Source organism: Hermetia illucens, chromosome 1 (assembly GCF_905115235.1).
Source record: "Hermetia illucens chromosome 1, iHerIll2.2.curated.20191125, whole genome shotgun sequence".
Lineage (NCBI taxonomy): Eukaryota > Metazoa > Arthropoda > Insecta > Diptera > Stratiomyidae > Hermetia > Hermetia illucens.
In genome coordinates, this window is record NC_051849.1 from 173,716,546 (window position 1) to 173,741,384 (window position 24,839).

General features: G+C 41.7%; 1 pseudogene; it reads right to left on the reverse strand.

Moving 5' to 3' along the window:
- Positions 1 to 343: 343 nt before the first annotated feature.
- On the reverse strand, positions 344 to 1,986 carry LOC119646758 (annotated as a pseudogene).
- Positions 1,987 to 24,839: the final 22,853 nt, after the last annotated feature.

The window sequence follows — 24,839 nt, forward strand, 5'->3', positions numbered from 1 at the left end:
TACATAGAACCATGAAAATGTGTGTCATTTGATGGTTATTCTAAGCAGAGCTTGTTGGTACTGGGTTCTGACAATAGACCCCCGTATATCACTGGCTCCCATAATTTACTCTTGTTGAAAAGTGACTAAATTAAAAAGCATTAACACGGTCTATGATCCGACCCGCGATCAAGCGGCTACCGAATGCAGGAATCCTTCAATTTCAAAATAAAAGTTAAACTAATGCAAAGTAATTGACAAATCTGTTTAAAAAAGATATTATATTCAACGGCTCTTTATTATTTGTATTGACACTTACACACAATACCGTTCACAACACTACATTCCTAAATACCCAGCTCACTGCTTTCAGACTTTTTGAACATCTAAATACATTCCTCCTAGCGGAGTTAATACTCCCTTTATGGGATCAAAAGTTAGTGGAATCGCTGTCTTGGAACATGGGGCAAACTGGTAATTTTTTATCAAAGCTATTAAACCAACTTTTGCTTGCATTTTGCCAAAACGTAATCCAACACAGTTCCTGGGTCCATCGCCGAAAGCCAGAAACGACATTGGATGACGACGTTTCACTTCAGCTGCTGAGAATCGCTCGGGATCAAACACTTCAGGATTCGGATATACGTCAGGATCATGCTGTATGCCATATGCAGGAATGAATATTTCCGTTCCTTTTTCGATCACTGCTTTCGAATTGGGTAGAGGATAATCGCGGGCAGCTTTCCTTATCAGAAATATAACGGGTGGATATTTTCGAAGTGACTCTGAAATATTTGGTTAGGAATTATAAGATATGCATCTTCAATATTGAAAAAAAAATATAAATTTAAAACAAATGCGTACCATTTATTATTTGTTCCAAATATATCATTTCTTGCATTGCCTCGTACGATAACTTGTCGTCGTGATTGGTTAAAACGGCATTTATCTCCATCCTTGCCTTCTCCTGGATATCAGAATTCAGGGCTAATTCATATAAACAGTACATCATGGTGGTGGATGATGTTTCAAAGCCAGCGAGGAAGAATAAAAAGGCTTGGGCCGCCAGGTCGTTTAGCCTAAGCTTCCCTAGCTGCTTCGAATGATCATCCTTTTTAGTTTCTTCCTTATTCATCTGAATAAGTAAATCCATGAAGTCATTTCTTCGAACATTATTTTTTTCGCGATAATCAATTGTTTTCCGTACGCTTTCGATAAAGAATTGTTCAACATCTTTCGCTATAATCCGAACGTGAAGTTTGCGTGCTAAATCTGGATATTGAATTGTTAAGATCTGCATAATTGGACTTAAATGAGGCTCATCCATCACTTTCCTGCCATAATAGCGGAAACTAGCATTGGGATCCTTTAAACTGTTGCATTCGACACCAAAAGCACATGATCCAATAACATCGGTGGTGAATCTGGCCAAAAGGTCTTTCATTTCCAATACGGATTCTGTCCTCACAATATCTCCCAAAGTTTCATTGAATCGGTCTGCTACTTCCACAACGGTTGGAAACATGAATTTCATTTTCCCGGATGTGAAAGTTGGTGATAATTTCGATCGTACGGATTTCCACTTTTCACCATCCAAAGAAAACATATGGGCGGATAGCGGGTCGTCTTCTTCATTAAATACATTCCACGCTCATGAAAACTGTTGAAGTCCTTCACTAAAATTTTTTGAACAAGATCCAGATCCGTGGGTACTGCTACTGGTTTCCAGATAATGTAGGCACCAATGAGTGAACTTTTTCCTTTGTGTTTGTAAATATTTTGGAAGAAATCAAGAAGGTGTTTCCGACCGAATGATAAGTTTCCCAAGGGAAACGAAGGCTCCACGTATTCCACTCCTCGTTCCTTCCAATACGAATATTTCTTTTTGAAGAAAAGAAAAGTTGCCGAGATAACACCAATCACCAACCAAAATAAAACTGATGAATCCATTTTATACGGATCTATGGTTTGACTAGCGACGCAGGTAGAACCAAAGTATCTTCCATACTAACGAGAACCGGCACTCGTCCTCAGTTTTAAACTAACATCTATTTGCTTAATGCTTCACTTGAGCATCTAGTTGATTTTCCCTTAGTCATTGCATGCTTGATTTGATAAGCTGAAGTGCAAGTTGATAGTTAAAGATAGATACCGCTTACTAAACTATTGCACAACCAATGAGTTTATATTTTCATAGTAGTTCAGAACCATCTGCTGCATAAGGTCAATATGTACTTATCAAAAGATGTGAAACAGTGATTCAATTAATTTATTTGGTAAATGCTTGGAATATTGTCGGTAAAGCAACAGCCGGGCAGTCAGCCAAAAGGCCTACCGAAAGATAAAGGATGGGTTGTCAAACCTGCCGAATCTTAGTCAGAAACAAAACTGACTCTTCAACAGCTGAATTTTTGCATATACAGGATGCCAATCCAAAAAGTCAATGATAATACTTAAAAGGCTGATAGAGCAACTCACAAGGATCCAGAAAAACATTGAATCATAAAAGTTGATGATTTTCGAGATATTGGCAATTCGATGGAATTCGTTAAAATCATTCTCTTTGATTAGATTTTTGAGTGGCACTCCCAAGAAAAACCATATGTTTTAAACTGCAGTAGGACATTTTTCTATTTTTCATCCACAAAAAGTGGACCCTCATACAAACTACTGAGCTAACTTGTTCGGTGATTTGAAAAGTTTGCTTATTTGATGTAGCTTTTGAAACTATGTAACACCTGCTAGGCATTCATTCACGACGATTACCTAGCATGGCGTAGTGAGGGAGCTCAGTAAGGAAGATCCTCCAGGAAACGAGAGGTGACTCCTGAGGCCAAGCGGTAATCGAAACTCGAAGCCAAGGTGCAACTACCGTGCCGAGGGCTGGATGGTCACAGGGGTTAACATGTGGCCATAAACGGTGAACTCAGGAAACCAGGTGACCCCCAGTTTCAACTTGCCTTGTCTCGGCAAAAAGGGGCTCTGCCGAAATCGACTTTCCCCGATAAAACTTTTCGGCAGGGGCGGAAATTCAGCTGGCGCAAACAGTCAAGTATTTAGGAGTACATTTCGATTTCCAGTTAACATGGAAGCACCACCAGCAATATCACAAATCCTGCAGATTGCTCTGGTGCTGAAGGAATGCGATAGGTTAGACCTGAGGTCTTTCACCAAAACGGATACACTGGATGATTTTGATGTATGCATGCATCGCCTGGTGGCCAAGACTGAACTTTGCTAACATTAGGAAACTGCTAACGCACATTCAGAAGCTTGGTTACCTAAGTTTTACGGGGGCAATGAATATTACGCCGATTGTAGCACTTGAAGTTATCCTAAATTTACCCACCATTTACTTGGAGATGAAACGGAAAGCAGCCAATGACTCGATACCATTGGGGCGTGCAAGGGCGGCCAATCATACGTTCATGTGTCTATCTAGAAATTTCCTTGACAACCATCCGGTAGCTCTGATGCCGGCCGATCATATGGTTTCTAGATTCGTCGAAAAGACATACACTGTTGTAATCATCAAAAGAGAAGAATGGTCGATGAGTGGCCATGAGTGTTTTCGGATTATAGACCCAATAATCTTCACCGACGAGTCAGTCATAGAGGGCGAATTGGGCGCAGGCTGTCCTCGGAGAATTCGTTTATGGAACTGGCCCGACCCCTCGAAAAAATGACGACCATATTCCAGGCAGAGATATATGCTATTTCATTGGCAGCAGAAGTATGTGTGTGGCAAAAATAGAGGGGTCGCACCATTCGAATCTGTTGCGTCTGAACGAAAGATTCCTGATGTGTGTGTCGGGCAACTCAAACATCGCTGGTAATGAGGAGGCTGACAGACTGGCTCGTCGGGGTCTGGATTCACAATGGTGGAGTGGCAAGTCTACTCTCAAGGATGACATTGAAAGGATTCACGCAGCCACGTGGAGAAATTTGAACTCTCGCCGGCAGACAAAAATCCTTGTAAAAGAACCTGGGGTCGCCAGAGCGGCATTTTTGTTGTCCTTTGAGAACTGGGACATGAAAAAAAAAATTAGAGGGTTTAAGTCTGGAGACATAGGAGGCCACAAAATTTGACCAAGTCGGTAATCCATCTTTGGGGGTTAAGTCCTTGAGGGTTTATCGTGAGCACTTGTCTGGACGACTTAGTCCTACTGTCTTCTTAAGACACAGATTGATTTTGTGACCACAATCAGAGCCCTGCTGTGACAAGCAACAACGGTAACAGTCTATACCAAGTGCATGGCTTGGCATTCATTCTGGTGGATGCAAGAATTACCTAAATCTCTACCGAACTAAGGAGTACGGCACCCGTGTTGAAACGGGACACCACGCCGAGTCCCGAAGGTCTCTTCTCGCTTGAGCATAACCAGAACCACCATGAAACTCCCACTAGGGGGTCTACCGCAAACAACCGAGCTGTACTCACATACAACGGGAGTTCACCCGAAGTATGAGAGTCCAGGAGCTATCCCGGCTCCTATGGTACCATTATACCCCTGGTAAGGTTTCGTGACCAATTTGCCACTTCAGATGAGTCCCCGTGCAGACTCGGGTCTGATCGCCCTGATTAGGCCTTTGGAGCATGCGCCTATTGCATCACGGCCGGCAAACCAAAGTGATTACAGCGTCTCTCGGTGCCACCACTATGGAGGTTCTCCTCGGCCACTTGGTTTTGGTTTGGCCGACAGGGTTGCCGCCCCGTCTTGGAAGTGGTGGTTCTGGTCCAAATGTCGGCAATGCTTGTGGAAGTGGAGAATGAGCAAATTCTGATCGAAGTATTCTCGCCATTTATCCGTTGCGCTTCGACGGTTGGTAAGCAAAGTACCATTCTTGTTGTTAACACAACAGAAGTGTTCGATATCCTGTGTACGTTCGTTGCAGCTTTTAGCAAGTCGGTACGGATCTCTCTCGCCATCCCGAGTGCCCACTTTATCGTAAAGATTTTTGTAATGGTTCGCTTGGCTGACAGCGACTGCTTTCCTTGCTTCCCGGTTGGCATTCTTATAAATTTCCAATTGGTCGGTGTTTTATTCTCAAGAAATTTGTAGTAGATGCGTTTATTTTGACGGATCTTCATTCCAAAGCTAAGTGTCTCGGCTGATGTATCGCTTACCTAGCTTGGTGACCCCAAGGGTGGCGGAGGCCGCTTTGTAGATCCTGGCTTTCATTTGGTTCGACGATTCTTCCACATTCGGTATGGTCGGTAATCGTGTCAGTGAGATAATTTCTTCTTTCTTCTCACCAAATCGCCATCATTTAATGCGCCCCAGGTCAGGGCGTTCCTCACGCTGTTTTATCGGTGGGTTAATTCGCAGGACGGCAATCAATGGAAGATGTTGAGGTGCGATGGTCTGCGTTTTACTGGTCCCGCTATAAAATGTAGGAAGATGAGACAATCGTTTGATGAACCATGTATTAATAAGTACATGACCTTGTGCTTACCGTTTACCGATTACCGCCTGCTTTTTAACCCACATGACCATTAAGGTCGCCGGCAATGATAATATAGTCGTCAGCAGGCATATTATAAGTCTTTTCATCGAGAACACATCAGGTCGAAAGACATCAGGTCGACCTGTCTGTGGTGCGTATGCCGGGAAAAAGTGAATAGAGCGATCAGCTGATATTATGGTGAGCTTCATCAGCCGATCGTCAAATCGTTCGACTTCTTTAATTCACGGTAACCCCCTGAGATGGCAATGCCAACACCATATTGAGTGTCTGGGCTACAAAATAGAGAAATTTATAGCCATTTTTACCACGTTCGCATTCAATGTCGTGGCACTAGACCATCGGGTTTCTTGCAGAACGCAGATATCAATGTGCATTTTCCGAACGGCTCTTACGAGTTATGGTACCAATATTTAGCATGCAGACACATTTGTTTTGTTCGTTTTGTTCGGACTAACTTGCTACGTCCTGACGCCGTCCGTGCGTCGAGAACCCTTGCTCATTTCTCGACAGGACCGGGGCCCATCCTGCCGCGTCGACTGAAGTGGACGCCGTAGCATTTCTCCGAGGCTTGTGACTCAATCCGATCATCATATTTGTAACGACATCGTATGCATTTTCTTGATCGGCCTGTTGCAGGACCTGTCACCAAGAGAGGTCAGGTAGGATTTAACATAGGGAGTAACTTAAACTATACTCTATTTACCTTTTTCCCTGAACTCAGCATTTTATTTTTGTTTTACAGAGGGTAGTATAGAGTACTTTGCTTCAAACCATCCTTTCCCTGGGCTTGGGATCGGCATACTATGTTATTAGCAACGCGGAGTTTCAATTTTCGATTCTCTGTTCTCAATTCCCGACTCTCGATTCTCCATTCTCCATTCTAGATTCTCGACTCTTGATTCCCGATTTTGGATTTTCGGTCCTTGATTCTCGATTCTCGATTTTCGAGTCTCAACTCTCGATTCTCGATTAAGTTAACTATTATATTATCAATACAGTGCCTTCCAGATCTAATTATTTGTGTAAATGGCTGTTTGAAAACTAGAGGGTAATTGAATGTCTAACTATATACACGCACATCTGTCTTCAATGAACACCTAACACACTTCAAGGCTCTGATCCAATATGAATTGTTGCACCAACGATTATTATTATTCCCCGTGCAGGTGATTGGTTTATGGTTGGCATGGCCCAGACGACTTTTTTCGGATTACGGAAGTGGCAAAATTTAGCTCTTCTGCCTGAGGTTGTAAACCTCAAATAATTTAATTTGAGATACAAGGCGACTTTTCACATTTATGAAATAGATTTCGTAAAGCCAGATCGACCATTGTTGCTAATAAATCGAAGAAATTCTATTCCATCCGTCGGTTCCTCCACTAGTGAAGATGTTCTTATTAATATATATGTTAGTGTTTCGGGAACAACTTGTTCCTTCCTAAGAATAATGTGTCCCCGGGATAAACCTTCTTCATTAGAAACACCGAAAATCGCATTAGTTGTCATGAATTTAATTGCGAGATTCCGCGAGAATGCAATACACGGATAGGTTAGTACCAGTAAATATGTGTGGTGGTGACTCTGGACGTCGGCCAGTTGAAGCCTTAAGCGAAAGTCACTGGCCATGATTCGTGTGCTTCCTGATCTCTTGCAAGAACTAAGGCTCTAGTATGAAACTGATAATGGTTCCAAGGAGTACATTATCTTTGTGGGTGTCCCACAAAGCCAGTACCCACTACTACCGAAGATCCTGTATAATGATGTATTTAATATTGAGGTTCCGGCACTTGTTGTCGTTGCCAAATATTTTGAAAATGCTGAACTATACCATGTCAGTTAATCTGTTAAACCTTGGTTAGATGCCGTCGAACTGACGAACTTACTCGCTTTGGTATACCTGGATGTATCTGACCATTTTCTGGCGATCATTTCGAAAATTAGTCTAGGGTGTGTATATCTGTTAGCTGAGTTTTGTATGACGGGGAGCGAATATCCAACCAAAACGACAGTAGAGTTAGACATTGCCTTCTGAATGCACTTAATACAAAACAAATTGGGAAACTGGAAGCTGAACGCTTCAGGCGTAAACGATTTTGTGTATTGCTTTTATACGCATATGTGAATGAGGATTTCTCCCATTTATACCGTAATGTTTATGTTTTAATTTTTAAGACCATTTCACTTAAGTATAATACTGGCCCTCATAGTCTTAGAATGCAATTAATTTACATCAAAGTGATAACTTTGATCTGTTATAACTTCGTTAATAATAGCGCAGGTACTGCAGAACCGCAGAAGGGTAACTTCTATGAACCAATAGAACAAACCTTCAAGGAATGTACAGATATGCTATCAAAATCATGCTTGGACATGTTGACAGCTAAGGAGCCTCGATTCAGGCAATATGTTGACTCCATGAGTTACATCAGAATCATCATCTTCACCAACGGGGCAACAACTGGTATCCGGTCTAAGTCTGCCTTAATAAGGAACTCTAGGCACCCAGGTTTTGTGCCGAGGTCAACCAATTCGATGTCCCTAAAAGCTCGCCCAATTTCGGGCAGGGTCTGCCTCGTTTTCTTTTTCTACCATAGATATTGCCCTTATAAACTTTTCGGGCTGGACCATTCTCATCCATACGCATTATGTGACCCGCCCACCGCAATCTGTTCAGCCGGATTTTATCCACAACCAGACGTTCACGATATCGCTCATAGATTTTGTCCGATCCTAGATAGGGAGAGGATAATAATAATAATAATCGTTGGCTCAACAATCCATATTGGATCAGGGCCTTGAAGTGTGTTAGAGCACTTCATTCAAGACCGTAATGGTACACTACAGTACACTGTAGGAGCCAATGTGGCCCGCGTTGCGTTCGTGAGGAGGATACCAACGATAATGAACTGCGGATTATTCAATTAGCAATGGCGCACGAAATCGCAAGAAAGTCGGTATGGCTTGTTTGACGATGAATGTAAGTTAGCAATGGAAAGGAAGAATGCTGCATACCGAGTAATGTTGCATTCTCAAACAACGGCTTCAGTAACGCAAAAATATAACTCGTCTATGACAAAAGTAACCAAATACCTGCAACAGGAAGCGGTCTCAGACAAGTCGTGGAGTCGTGGAACGTTTTTCTAAAGATTTAGTTTCTGAATAAAAGTATTAGTTTTGTTGGAAATATACGTCTTCGAGTTTAATTAAATAAAGGAAAGTTTACTTTTGCTCCCGCTCGAGCATAGCTACGAAACTCGCGCACAAACTTATCAGGAACTTCGTCGAGTAGAGAAGCGACTTTAAAGTGGAGAAAGGAAGCCTCAGAGAACCAAAAGAATGGGGAAAAAGGGATCTTCATTGAAATTATGAAAAAAGCACTCGCCTTGACTAGGGGAAGGATGTTTCTGTATTTCCCCCTGTAACGAAGCTAAAGCTTAAATACTCCTGGAGTGCATCAAAAAGTACCATGAACGTTTGGTCTTCAGAATAGACTGGTTTCTCCTTCACCTACCACATTAACACTATTCGAATCATTACGCAGCGGTATTTGGAATTTAGATTTCGAAAAGACTTTCAATAGCGTGAACAGAGAGAGAGAAAAAAAAGAGAGACCGGGTACACTGTCTTTTATTTTACATCCGAGGAGCATTTTGGAGAAACTTATAGCGCCATATGATGGTCACAATTGTAACATGCTGCATTGGCTTTTCAGTTCAGAAAGATTTGAGGCTTGCAACGTAGCTCCCGTACTTTTTCATCTGATTATCGCTGATGTTTTTTAAAAACTCTTAGCTGGAATGGGTGAAGTCGTAACTGTAGTCCAACAGGATTGCATCTTGCGACTGGTAATTTTTGTTCTCGCTGTTGGTGAAGCCTTTCTTGTTAACTTGGCTGGAGCTCCTGGAGGGATTCAATGGATCACGTTGTCTTTTTTTTTAACAACTCGTCTACATTGATGAGATCTTCTTACGCTTTAACCGGGTCATGGATCTCGACCAAATGACTCTCGATTTGGAAAAGACGGCAAATCGAATCGTATTGAAGATAAACATCAACGAAGCCAAGGTTCCCCTGTCTGATGGATCATCGTGCTCCTCTCCTTTGCATGTTTAATTGTTTGTTTTGGAAGTATCGTATTCTGCTATCGATACAATTTCAACTCTTTTCCCAGCTTCAGCACCCAACATTGGCTTCCTGCGAAGAGCACAACGAACTAAGATCCATGATCAGAAGGCATTGTCCAGCAAAAGTACGTATGTGGCTTATATCTCAGACGACAAAAGTAAAAGTACTCAATACTCACTCATAAGGAGCTGGAAATGATCGAGGGTCTTATCGTTAGTAAAAGATGGTATGCCACGAAACTTGCCAGGGTCCAACACCATTCACTTTAGACCAGGACGGCGGAATGCGTTACGGATTCTGGCCCTAAATTGCCAGGCTGGCAGCAAGCTGAACTTTCGACATGTATTGTGGATAATGTACCGAGAGCACACATGGTGACAGTGTACCTCGTTAAAACCAGAAGGATGGAGTCGGAAAAGCTTCTGAGCCTTTTCATGTCCCAACATGAGTATATTCACGCCCAGCAGTGGAGAACCTATCATGCTACCCCCAGAAACAGAAGAATAATGGGAATGGGCCAGAAACAGAAGAATAATGGGATGATATCCAAATTGCTAGTCATGAGCCGGTTAGCCATCTAGACGTAACAGTAACCTACACCTGGGGCAGTTATCTCAGTAAATATTCCGATATCTATTTTAACAATCGTGTGTATCCAACGCGATGCATTATGAACCAAATGAAAGAACACAATATTAGTCTGTGAGTAATATTAGTTAACATTCTAATCTAAGTTACAATTATAGGCTATCGCGCCGTTAATATTGTCTAATCATACTATTTAATGCAAATGCCTTGTTTTCAATTAACACACATGGTATGCCATTTGTGTGTACATATGCTCAGCCAGTCTACGTTCGCTGAATCCCATTGAAATGCATCAGACTACCCTGAACGATACATTGAATAAAGAATTTGCATTGTTCGAAATGCGCAAATGAAATTCCGCACGCATAGATATCAAAATAATTTTTTTCTATTTGTAAAAACTAATTATTGTTAGAGAGACTATACGTATTGGCATTCCATTTCAAGGACATATAGTGAAAATTTGTTCTAGAAGGCCTAGTAAAGCACATAAATTCATGGCACTCGTAATTTTCATATCTTCACCACTCTTCAATGGAATCGTTAAATTAGAAGAAAATTAGAATCCGTCCCTGTGTGTAGGAAAATTGTTACACTTAGCCGTGATCATTTGCGATAGATAAATATAAGATCTTAGATTTTTTAGGTTCTTAAGATTTTGTGTCAAACCAAACCTTACTAGATGCGATTCAATGTCTGTCTCTCTCTTTTTAAGGTTTTGTGTAAAATAAAACCTTATTAAAATCGGTTTACTGTCTGTCTGTCTGTCCGTCGCACGCATTTTTCTCGGAGACTGTAATAGCGATTGGCACCAAATTTGGTGGAAAGGTAACGTCGAATTTAAGGAGAGGTCCCTATACATACAAGCAAAAAGGAGGTGTAAAATGTTTTTTTCACCAAATATAGTAATGTGGGATATCAGTTGGTACTTTTCGAAGCTGGTCTTAGTTTTGACATTTCTTGGAAAGACGATGAGTTCAGAGGGTAGAAAGTGATCATTTATTTAACGGGGCCATGCTCAGAAACAGACCAACCGAAAAATCTGAACAAAATCAAGAGGCTGCCTCTGTATGGTGGCTAGGCTCGAAAATACCTTCCATACCGATATCCCTTCAAATAAAGTTAATAATAGTATATTACTATGAATTCAGTAATAGGCTGCAAAACCCCCTTAAGTTCATTCTAGTACCGGGAATTTTGCAAGAAAGAAGGGAAATAGCACGATTACTTGCAAAGTTGTAATAGGTCAAAGTTGACGGTTCCTTGATAATTCAACACTGAATCCTCACGTAATACATATATGCATATATTACATGCTACGTACTAATGGGACAAACGCACACTCAAATGTCTTTATAAAAGAAACACACGAAACTTTTCATACCTGAAGCGTCCAGTTTCCCTACTTGTTTTGCTCTTAGGGAGGTAAAAATCTTTAAAAGGCACTGGTTTGGGTTCGCTAGCGTGTGCGATTCTTACCCACTAAACACTAAATCACGGAGATTTTTCTTTCCTTCTTTCTAGCCGCTGTGATCAAAACCGCGACTTACTCATCTCCTCCGCTTTTCACAATCCACTTTGAATCGCTGCGATCATTGAGTTGATCCCATCCCAATCCTCCTTGCAAGCTACCATTCTCGGGACAATATTTTTCGGTGATAGCATTTCACTTAGAGTTTCCTTTAAGTTGTCCCTTTTCTCCACGAACCTTGGTCATGGGAAGAATACATGCGTTGGTTCCTCCGGGACCCCATAGCAATTTGGACAATCACGCGAGGTTTCGAATTTAAAACTATGCAGGAATTAACGATATCCTTCATTGCCGGTGAGAAACAGGGTTAGATTATAATTGTTCTCATCCTTTTTTCTCTCCAACCACTCCATGATGTTAGGGGTCAAACTGTGTGCTAAACGAATTTGGTTTGAGTACTCCCATCGCTGTCACTATCTAATTATAGAAATCTCCCTTTCAGCTTTCTCCAAATCTAAATCACTTGATGCATTAGATGCCACGGTGGCCAAGTTATCTACCACCGACGCATTGCGTTCGAGCGATATCGGCGGAGAGCGCACTTACTTACTCCGAAAAATCACCATCGCTGGTGTTCCGAGCTCCTTAGTAATTGGCAAATTTACAAGAATGCCAACCGGGTGTTAGGAAAGGCAAGCTGTTAACCAAGCGGTCCATTGCAAACATCATTACGATAAACTAGACACTCCGGATGGCGAGAAAGGTCTGTGTCGACTTGTTGAAAGCCGAAACGGACGCACATCGTATATCGAATACTTTTGCTGCGTTTGACAAAAACCATACTTTGCCGTACTTCAAAGTTCGGTAGAGATTTAAGTAGGCCTTGCATCAACGAGTATGATGAAAATGAGCTCCGCACCCCGTATAGACTGGGTCACAAAATCAATCCCTGTCTTAGAAGACCGTTGTATTAATTCCACTGGACAGGTGTTGATGTAAAGTCTATAGAAACGTAACTGTCAGTGTCACTGAATGAAATCGGGGAAAGCAACAGTACCTGACGACAACGCATCTGAGCTCCGAGAAGCAAAGAGCTAGGACTCAACACTGTGGCTCATTGAATTCTTCAATCGGGTTATTCTGGAAGGTAGAACACCATCTGACTGGCAAGAAAATACGACAGTTCCAATATGGAAAAAGAAAGTTTGGCCAGCAGAATGAACTACCGACGCAATACACCATGCACGGTTACTTGTGAAGAAACATCACCCTCTTTACATTGCGTTTCTCGATCTGGAGCAAACATTGGACCGTGCTCCATATGAACTCATCTGGTATGCTCTGCGACAACACCTAGCAACAAAAGAAATGGTTCGCTGGTTTAAATTACTTCACCACAATCCGAAAAGTGAAGTTCAAAGGGTCGCTGGTATATCAAAAACACTTTTCTGTCGGTGTTTATCAAGGAAGCGCCCTTTCAACACTCCTCTTGTTATTCTTGTTATTGGCACTGTCGCACGGAATATCCACCGTCCAATACATTTGCATAAATGATGTTTCCCTTGCGTCTAAATTCCATGGTCTCCTCATGCAATATGGTCTCAGATTGAGTCAGAATAAAACTGGATTTTTGATGGCCGATCCATATAAAACTGGTACAATCACTGTCAGTCATAATTACCCGCCCAGAACTGAGCGATTTAAATGTCTCGGGTTAATGGTATCAGCTGATGAAGAATTCCATTATGAAATTGCCACTAGTTCTGCACTTTTTGACAAATCCCGCTTGACTCACGGATCACGGATTTAGGATCTTCCTTTCTCCATATCAGAACTTTGGTACTTTCATAACAGTCAGATGGTGCTCTACTTTTCCCAATAACTCACTTTTCGCTCTCCAAGGCTGAGATGTAATGTCATCAGGCCCTGCTGCTTTCCCCGATTTCATTTGTTTCATAGGTTCCTAGACCTCAGTGTGAGGTGGACGATGAACATATCTTCAGTTGAAATCTGCTCGAAATATTCTAATATAATATACTCTCTATCCATCCGTCACAGCTCGTCCCTCGATAAGCAGTTTTTGTTCCTGTCATTTCGTTTCATTTTGTCATTTTTGTCATTAACGCAGCAGAAGTGTTCGATAACCTGCATCCGTTGGTCGGTCGGCTTTTGAGAAGTCGCTACAGATCTCTGCCATCATCTCGAGTGTATAGTGTTTAATAAAAATCTTTATCACGGACCACTCGGTTCAGACCGACCACTTTCTTTACTTCCCGATTGGCATCCTGGTCAATTTACCAATTAGCTACTGTTATCATCGTTATAGTAGAGGCGTTTCTTTTCATTTGCGTTTTACTGTTCCCACTATAAAGTGTAGAAGATAGGGCAGAAGTCATCTTTCATCGCATAAAGTGGTGCGTATTCGGTGTAGAAATTGATCGTATTATATAATCAGGTGATATAATAGTTAGCTTCATCAGACGGTCATCAAATCGTTCGACTTTCTTAATAGCATCACGGAAACGCTCAAAAATGGCAATGTCAACTCCGTATTGAGCATAGAGTCTACAAAAGTAGAGAAGTTTTCAGCAATTTTTACCGCGTTCATGTTCTATACAGCAGCTTTTGACACCACACCATCGACTTTTTTGTAGAGCGCAAATATCAGTCCGTCTTTTCCGAAGCCATTTTGCGAGTTCCTTCGTAGTTCCAGCGAAGGTGGTAATCTTTAGCTTGCAGAAACGACCTTGCTTTGCTCAGATAAATTTACTTACGTTCTGACGCCGTCCATGCCTCAAGAATCCTTGCTTATTTCTCGACAGGACCGGTACCCGCCCTGTCGAGTCCATTGAGGTGAAGGGTAGCATTCATGAGAGGCCTTTCCGCTATAATTTTCGGTTTTTGACGAAATCCAATGCGTTTTCATGGTCGGCCTGTCAAGATGCCTACCACCAAGGGAGGTCTAGTAGAATCTAACATAGTAAGTAACTTTAACTATGCTTTTTTATCTCTTTCTCTGATCTCAAGATTTTATTTTTGTTTTAATGAGGATGGTCAAAGTACGTGGAATTGAGAACTCCAAAAACTCAGGATATCAACCAGACGGCTATTGAATCGTGCTTGCAAAAGGATAAGAGCGAAGACTGGTTAAATTTCTGGAGCTCACGGCATGGATACAAGAGACTCGTAATACGTTCGAAGTGAGGCTCCTTTAGATGCTACTATGAAGAATTGGAAGTAGAAAGTGAGACCTCAAAGTAGTGTAGAGCCCTGTGTTGCAAGGGGAATCGGGATACTGTGAGAATGGTTGTTACGAATGAAAAGGCAAGAGCTGTTATACTATTATTTAAACATTTCAAAGTACCTGAAATGGATGGGATCTAATGGAGGATATAGAGTACTGCTTTGGGCTGCGTGCCTTCCTTTTGGCGGAAGGTCAAGGTAGTCTTCATACCTAGGCCTGAGAAAGATGATTCGTGTTCGTGTTCATAGACATTGAAGCAGTATTTGACTGTGCGCCTTTCGAAAAGCTCTGTGTAACCGCTAGAAAAAATTGTGTCGATGATAGTTTAATTAAGCGTGTGAAATGCTATCTGTGGAGTATATTGAACGACTTACTACTTCATGAGCCGCATTACTTGCCAATAGACGCTCACGCTTATGCATACGAAGCGGCTGTACTAGTTGATGGAGATCGCGGAACAGTGTGTAGAAATACACAAGGCGTCGGCCGGTTAGGGGATAGTTAGTTTGAGGGATAGTTACTGCCTCAGGAATCTACTTTAAACCTGAGCAGCTATTGGCGACATCCTCCATGCCCCGTGAGAAACTGGGTAAAATTATAACTAATCTCACCGTGCCGTCTCTCCAACCACTTGTTGATGGCAGGAATGAGCCTCTGTGTCCACCGACCCTCTCTCCTTTTCGGATTTTTTCGTCTGCGATAAAGGGGAGATAGACTTCGCATTGTATATATTCGCTAGCTCATCTGCCAAGATTTCAATGGACATCATTCCCGAGCGACGAATGCTGCATCATCTGAGACAGTCCTTAGGGCTGTTATTTTGTAGACTGCAATGCCTCCCCCAAACTGGAGTTACATAGAAGATCCAGATCCAAAGTGAGTAGTAGCAATGCTAGACTGCTCGTCGCGAAACCGAGATATTTGGGGTACCTTATTAAGACAGGCCTATATTGAAAACCAGTTGGTTTGCCGTTGATGACGATAATATACCCCCAGAAGAAGAGGGACAGAAATGTTATGATATTGAATTGATTGTTAGAACATCCAATTCACAATTAATTCATCCAATTCACAATTAAGGCTTAACCGTGACAGAATACGAAAGAGCATTATGCAACACCCTGGGTTCGAAACAGCAAGAATGGATTGTGTGTCATGAAGTACATATTTCATGTTCAGCAAAATACTCGTCCCATTTGTTCCTGACGCACTTTATCTTCTGTTTTACATAGGCTTGGTCCGCAGGGAGCCAAGACACCCTCAAATCATCATGCAGCGTATTAAGCCGATGTTGTTTCTGTCGACCTTAGCGTTGTTCTCTTGAAGCTTCTACGTCAAGCCAATCTTAGTGAGTTCTTCTCACCGGGAATTTGAGAAGTTCTTTTTTTGAAGACTGATGGCTTTACTTCATATCTCACAGTTAAAGCGTGCAAGGCCAACGACTCATTTCGATATCGCCAAGCAGTTTTAAGTTAAGCAGAACAGGGGGAAATTCCAAAATCCCTCCCTTTTTAGGTGATCGATAATGACCCGAAGACGTTGCTACTATTTCTTGATAAGTACATTGACCCATCTCCGCCAATAAGAGATCAATTACAAAACTGTTCTTCCTTTGGAAACAGGATTAGAAAAAAATTAATCAATTAATTAGATTAATTTACTCGATTCATACCGTTTGCTATTCTAACCTCACAACACATGACATAAAGTTGTGTATTTGTAGCTTCGGTTAGGAACAGACTCGATAGTCCCAATATAAATTTAGATAACAATCTTACTGATTGTGGTTATCAAATATAATAACGTTTATTGGTTCAAAGTCATCGTTACTTGCTCTACTGTATTTATATCAGCCTAGTCATGCTTGCTTGCTGTGTTTTGACTAATATATCCGATCGTTCATCTTTTATCAAGATTTGTTAAATAAAAGTGAGTGTTTATCGTTTTTGTTTTTACTTTTTCTTGATAAATGGTCGAATGAAAAAAGTTGTGAATTCGGAGAGGCGAAAGTTAAAAAGGTTCTAATTCGCGGCATTGGCGCTATTTGGTGGTTACAATCTGAACCCTGAGTAACACAGCTGTACTGATTTTTAATGGGCGTAGGCTCAGAATCTATATTAGTGTATATGAGCCATATCTAACACTTCTATCGAACTTATGGGGCACCATTTCCGAGTTGGAAAACGTATGCCCATACATTGATCCTCGCAAGGAACCCTGCCCGCGAAAGGTTGCTAATCGGAATCATCAAATAGTCGGACTGAGAGCAAATCCTCTAGGCATTCTCCTGGTGTTGATACTATCACAGGGGCATCGAGGTTATAATATAATAGTGGTCGATAACCTCCAGTGAAACATCGTGGGAAAAGCCACTTCAAATGAATCCCTTGCAAGCTCGGGTTTGGTTGTCTACCTCGTTGTTTCATTAAACAAAATAATATAATACAAACATTTCGGCTCGGCGCTTCAGATATGATAGGTTCTGTTGATATTTTCTGTGAGACCGTTTTGGTACACGATGGTTTTATTTATACATAGCTCTTGTGTACATATTGAATATACCCGATATTCAATTCGATGCGGATCTGACATTTCATCTCTTAAATTACACGAGTTATCAATTTTACGAGGCAAATTTACAAACATAGGTCTCATAAAGGTTCACACCCCTCCAGAGGAGACTGTAGAGTGAGAGAAGAATGCTTTCTATGAGGCAGTTGACCGTTCAGTCAAGTAGGGACGTAGTCCGAATTCCGTATGATACGTCGGCTCCCATAGCTTACATAGGGATATAAATGATAACGGATTGCGGATTATTCAGTTAGCAGTCTGGTACGAAATGATTTTGGAAATACTCAATTTTCACGGAAAGCGGTCTACAAACATAGATGGGTCCCTCTTGATGGGACCACGTTCAACCAAATTGACCATGTGCTGATGGAACGCCTCAGCCTTCATGAATTTCAGAACATACAGAACGGTCAATATAGACTCGGATCACTATCTAGTTGACATAGTGCTCCCAGCTCGAATTACAGTACCACCTACATTACCTGCTAGGGTTCAGAAGGTCATCGGGTTAGAGTGAATACTGAAGCCTTTCATAACACAGCCCTCCGCAATACCTATAAGGGCGAAATGGATGAAACATCAGCAAATGATCTTAACAACCACCTGAAAAGAAGGCCGCAAACATACTTGTGGCCGCAAGAAAAGTCGGAACGGCTGGGTCGACGATGAATTTAAGCTAGCAACGGAACGGGAGAATGCTGCATACCGAGTAATATTGCATTCTCAAAGAACGGGCACGCGTGGAGTCCTATCATGAACTCCTAAAAAAACCTAAGAAAACCAAAAGGTCTTTGAACTCAAAAAGTGCAGGGAACAACCGCCTCAGGCGCGAAAGTTTTGTCAACTAGTCAGCAGGATGAAGCCTTATACACCTCGATGTTCGTCCTGCCGACACAAAGAGGGAAATCCGATTTCCGACAGAATGGGCATATTGGAACGATGGGTTAAGTATTTTGATCCAACATTCAAAATATCGGCGAGTTTGAGGTTCCACCAACAGACGCCGACGGACAAATACTGCCACTACCAATCATGGAAGAAACAGTCCATGCAATCCAGCGGGGTAAATAACATAAGTCGTCAGGAGCCGATGGAATTAGAACCAAATTAGTTAAATTTAGAGGCAACCAACTGCACCAAATGGTTCACCCACTGATACTCAAAGTGCGGGATAGCGAACCAATGCTTGATGACCGGCAAGGAGGCGTTATCAATTCCATTCATAAAAAGGGGGATATCACGCGTGCAGCAATTATAGAGGTATCACGTTGCTAAGTATCATCTATAAGATATTCTCCGCTATCTTCCTAGATCGGATAGTCCCATTCGCCCAGAACATCATTGGTCCATATCAATAAAGTTTCACTCCAGGCAAATCAGCGATAGATTATATTTTCTCTGGATGGAAAAACTGCCGGAATATCGACATCAGTTGCGCCATCCTTTCATTTGCTTGCCTATAAAAGCATAGCCAGGATAAAACTATACACGACCAGGAGAAAGTTGGGAATCCTAAAGAAATTTATAAGACTGACTAGGTTGACCCTGACCAATGTGCAAGGCATGAAAAAAGCAGCAGGATCACTCTCGAGACCTTTCAACATCAACAACGGTCTAAGAGAAGAGGGAAGCCCTATCAAGCGGCCTCTGAATGCGAAAGGCACCATCCTCTTCAAGTCAGCGCAACTATTCGCCTATGCTGGTGATGAGATGTATAGTCTACCTTCAACCAGATAAAGCTGGCGGCGCGAGATCTTGGCTTCCACATTTACAAACGCAAGGCAAAATATATAGTAGCAATGTCAGCGCCAAAAACCAAAGAACGCAGTGGTCAAACGAAAACAATAACGATAGGGGACTACGACTCGATTTCTCCTATCTAGGTTCGAAAATCACAACCGATAGCAGCTATGACAATGAAATCCGCGCACGGTTGTTGGCTGCCAACAGAGTATATTTCAGCTTACAGAAACGTCTCACCATACTGTCAAAGCTCTTACTATACAAGACTTGGGTTCTTAGCAAAAAAAACTGCGAACTCTTGGCCGCGTTCGAGAGAAAAATCCTCCGAAGGATTCTTGGCCCCCTACATGAGGATGGACGATTCCGTAGCTTACATAACCCCCGTCTGTTGTGGAAAGCGAGCGAGACCCTGCCTGAGATGGAGCGATAGCGTAGGTCAGGACGCCAGACAGCTTTTAGGGATATCGAATTGGCGAACTTTGGCGCGACAACGGGGTGTCTTGAGTTCCTTGTTAAGTCAGGCCTAGACCGAATACCGGTTGTTGCGTCGTTGATGATGATGGTAAAAAGATAATAAAGGTATGTGAATTCATAAAGGACCATCGGAGTATTCAGCAAAATATAAGGCCGATGATAGAGGGATGAAAGCGTCGAACAAAGAAGTTAGTTAGGTTACATGGGTATCGCCTGTTCAAAATACGAACGAGAAGAAACCGGGAATGGGGCTGTACTAAAGACTGAATGAATCAACAGGCCAGAAAGAAGAAAAAAGGGTCTAACTACGAACAGAGCGGAGCGCTTAAGGACTATGGCTGAAGCTGCGGCGAAACTAACGGAGCCGTGGCTTCGGGAAATGGGACTGGATATCTCATGGCGGATGTGAAAGCCTTGAGACGGAGAAAGATAAGACTGAATGTGAGTCTCGTCTCCAAATGAGGAGGGTAGAGTGAAGCCGGACCCCGAACTCACCAATTTGGGAGATAATGTTAGCCGAGTTAGATAATTCGAGTAAGTAGACCTTATATTGGAACTTAAGAAACGAAGAAAATAACCGCGACAAATTCTTAACCCAAACTAGAAAGTCGTTAAGACAGGAAGTCGACATAAGAGCTAGCACCCCGAAGATCACCATAATCTGCAAAGATATAGATGAGATCACCAGGAAGGAACTCTGCCAAGCATTGAAGAAGCAATTCAATCTTACCGGGTTACAAGGATTAGTGGGAAAAGCACTGGAGAAAGTCTTTGGGAGAACACAAGCCGCCATCATCGTCCCACCACCACCAGAGGCAGCATTCAAATTGTTAGTAACAGGGAGATTAAGTCTAGGTTATGTTTCGGGCAGCAATGATCTAGATTTTTTAGCTTCGATCACATTGCGAAGGCATGTACCAGTCCAAATGACAGGTGGAAGCAATGCTGTAGACGCGCACATCACACCACATCAGTAAGGAATGGGGAGCTGACACGAATTGCTTATTGTACAAACGAAAGGAGAGTGTGGACTATCGGCACATTGCAAGGAGCAGCAGGTGCGACACCTTTCACTGCCAGGTCGCCCAGGGCCTATTCTCGCAAAACATTCGCGATAAAAACATCGATATGGCCATAATTAGTAAGTTACTTCGAATTCATGGTGGTGGCTTTTATGTTAAATGGGCCAAGCAGAACTCTGGGCTTGCGGAGAGCAGGACTTTCAGGAAATAATTTAGCACTCAGAGGAGGGTTTCATCAGAGCGAAAGTGAAAGGAGTTCGCATTTATAACTGGTGTTGCTTTTCAAACCCAACAAGGCATCTGGAGACCCAGAATCATATCGCTCGGTCTTCTTGTAGGAAACAATAGGGAAGATTATGGAAAGAGTAATTTACAACAGACTGCTACCCATCATCGAAAATAGCAATAGCTTGTCGGAGCGACAGTATGGCATTCCCACTATCCAGTGGATGCAATAAGCATGAGTCTGGCAAAAAAAGTACTGGTTTCTGGTGGCTGATTTGCTGTTTTGGCATGGGATGTCAAAAAGGCATTCAACTCCCATAAATGGAACAGAATTAAAAGGGTGTTGACTGGCATAGGTGTTCCCGAGTATTTATGGAACATGAACTCTGTTACTGGACGGACGAGGGCCTCAAAGAGAACATTGTCACAGCCGAAATAAAACAGGGATCGGTACTGGATCCCTTATTGTGGAATATCACATATAATGGGGTGTCTGCTGTTCCCGGTTCAGAGGGGACTACGATTGTTAGTTTTGCGGTTGATCTGGCTATAGTTATCACAGCAAAACATCTAGAGAATTTGGAGGTCTACACAAAGGAAACAACGAGAGCGGCAGACGCGAAAACGGAAGCGGTTTTAATAATGAATCGTAAGAAAAGGAACACTCTGAAATGGAAGTGAATTATTTTGCCTGCTGATGGCGTTGGGGATTTGCAGTGTTTTTACAATGATATCAGATGAGATAGTACAATTGCTAGCGTGCATAATCCTTGTCGACATTCTGGCGAAAGAACTGAGTGTGCTGTAGCATGTAAGGCGTATGTAGAGGCACACAGAATGTAAGAATGCGGCAAGGCCAGAGTCGGCAGCGCTGATGGGATGAGTCTACTAAGGGTCGGAGGAAATACAGGCAAATCGCTAATATTTGGGTGTGGCACAAGCATCGCTTTGGGTTGGATGATTCACTGAATTACCCTAAATACGGTGGCATTCCAGAGGACTCCAAAGTAGATGACGTTTTACTGTCCAAGGTTCGCAATGGAGAGGAGGAATCTGAAACAACTATTGAGCCGAGCCGTGAACTCGGAAAACTTACTTGACAAGACGCTGTGATCGAAGGAGAACTGGTTTACGGTTTCATCTGCAGTCGTAAAAACATAGGAGGAGTTGCTATAGCAGGAAAGAAAGAGGAAAGCTGGAAGGAGTAAAAGGACAAGTGCCTAAAGCAAACCCACCACATGCACCCGATCCGCCTTCGACATTTGGTAGGGTAGAAAAGGAGGGGACGTATTTTCCCAAGATCTGTTTCTCCGAATAATAAAAAAAGTAAAACTCGGAACCCCATTCATCTTAAGGGCAACAATCTGGGTAATAAAAGAGTAATTGGAAGATAGATCGCAATATACAGTCAAGTCGCCTTTAGAGTGCTTAGTAGTTCTTCGATCACCTCAAAAGTAGGCCAAAAATATAGAACTCACCTGAACTCCATATTTGGATTCAACACGGTGACATTACTCTTGGCACTTGTTTACTGTGTCGCAGAGGGAAATGATATTAGCCAGAATTGTAGTGTCACCGGCAGTGACTAATGCTGCTATCAGAACTGGCAACTAGCTTGCAATAGGTTAAATTCCACTTTACACACCAAGCTTTTCCATTTAGAACCACGCAAACTTACTGCGTAGTCTATGCTGTCGCAGGAAGATATTGAGGACATATATTCATAAAGGCAATTCTATAAGATGATTAGCGTCTTTCCTGTAGCGAAGATGCAAAATCGACAGAGTGTTGCGTCTATTCACACACCAGATGTTAGAGTTCCCTTCCTAATGTATTCTTGCTACAGTGGGTTGCGCCATATAAGCTAACGGAAGTGCGGTAGTATGTTCACGAATCTGGGAAATTTCGTTAGAAAAGACGCTCCCCTACAACATACAAACAACTCAAGAAAAAAACTACAATGTGGGGCTAGGCAACAATTACCTTAGTTTATTTAAGGGATTAAAGTCAATCTTTTAGCAATTTCTATTGAACCAAATAAAACCGAAAATTCAAAAAGATTTCACAAACAAATCGGGAAACCGGAAGCTGGACGCTTCAGATATGAAAGGCTTTGTTTATATCTTACATAAAGACATTTAAGTGCGCATTTGCTCTATTAGTACATAGCATGAAATATACGATTATATTATGTGAGAGTATCCACTTTCGTGTGATATTGATATTCGCAGCCTTGAATTTGCGAAGAAGTGACAACTTTGATCTATTATAATTTTGTTAGTAATAGTGCGATTTCCACCAAACTTAGTAGGATCATGCCCTATATTATAGCCCAGCAGTAATACTGCTTAGTTTCATGGTGTTGGAATGAACCTACCGGGGGGTTTACAGACAACTACTAAAAATGATAGTAATATACTATTATTAACTTTATTTGAAAGGATATCTGTCTGGATATCTGTATAGTGGTAGATTCCTGATTTTTTCCAAATTTTTCGGTTTGATAATTTCTGAGAATGGGTCTGTTAAAGAGATGATTACTTTCGACCACCCGCACTCCCCACCTTTCCAACAAATTGAAAACTAATACCGGCTACTAATTAAGACCTTTCATTTGATACCCCACATGACTGTATTTGGTGAAAAAAAATTTCATACCCCCCTTTTGCATGTATGGGGACCCCCCCCCCTCCTTCTTAATTTCGACCTAAAAGGATATAACTCACTGTATGCGTGAGCGTTCACCAAATTTGGGTGCTATATGCTCCGAGAAAAATGCGGGTGACGGACAGATAGTAAACCGATTTTAATAAGGTTTTGTTTTACAGAAAACCTGGGGAGAAGTAGATTCTTCATGAATGGAATTTTGATATTTCACTCGAATGTCAAATATTCTCGTTAATTATGACGTCAGCATTTTATTTGTATGGCTTACGATGCTGAAATTGATAAGATTGAACTGCTATATCTTTGACACTAATAGTTGGATTTTCATGAAACTTGGCATGGGTATGCACGATACTGTCCCCTATGCTGGTGCTATTACTCCTTGGATGAATTTAAGGCGAGTTTTTCAATCAATTTCCAAAAGTTGGTAATATACTATTAATAAGTTAATCTGAGCAGATACCGGAATGACACATTTCTCGAGGCTTAGATTTCACATAAGTGTTTTACAAAAGACCTTAAAAAGGGGTGAAGCAAATTCTCCACAAATGCGACTTTAATATTTCATGCGAATGTAAATTATTCTCGTTAATGATGGCTTCAGCATCTTATTTGCATGGCTTTGGAATCAGTAAATACCCAGGAAATTACTAAGTCGGAGCTGCTATACCTTTGGCGTAAATGGCCAGATTTCCATAAAATTTGGCAGTGTATACGGAATATTGTCCTCTATGCTGGTGTATTGCTGTTGCAATTTGGAAGCCCTACGATGAATATAAAGGGGATCTTTAGTAAATTACCAAAAGTTGATAATATACTATTAGTAAGTTTTTTTGAGCTGATATCGAAATGGGACATATTTTGAGGTCTATATTTCATCTAAGCGCACCACCGTGATTTTTTTCGGATTTTTGGGTTGGGTAGTTTCCGAAAATGAGTCCTGTCTCACTTTAAGTATATACATTTTGACTTCTTACTCGCGTACTTTGCAATTCACGTCAAAACTAACGTCAGATTCAAAAAGTGCTAATTGAAACCTTTCATTCGATACCCCACATGACTATATTCGATGAAAAAAAATTTAGCCCTATGCCCTTTAACTTAAAAATCTGAAACATCTTCCCACATTTGCATTCATCATCACCATCTGAATATTTTTATTTAACACTCTGTTTCCCCCTCCAATTCAATATGAATATAAATAAAAAACATGTAGATTGGTTTAACTCAATCGGCATACATAAATTAATTTTCCCAAGGT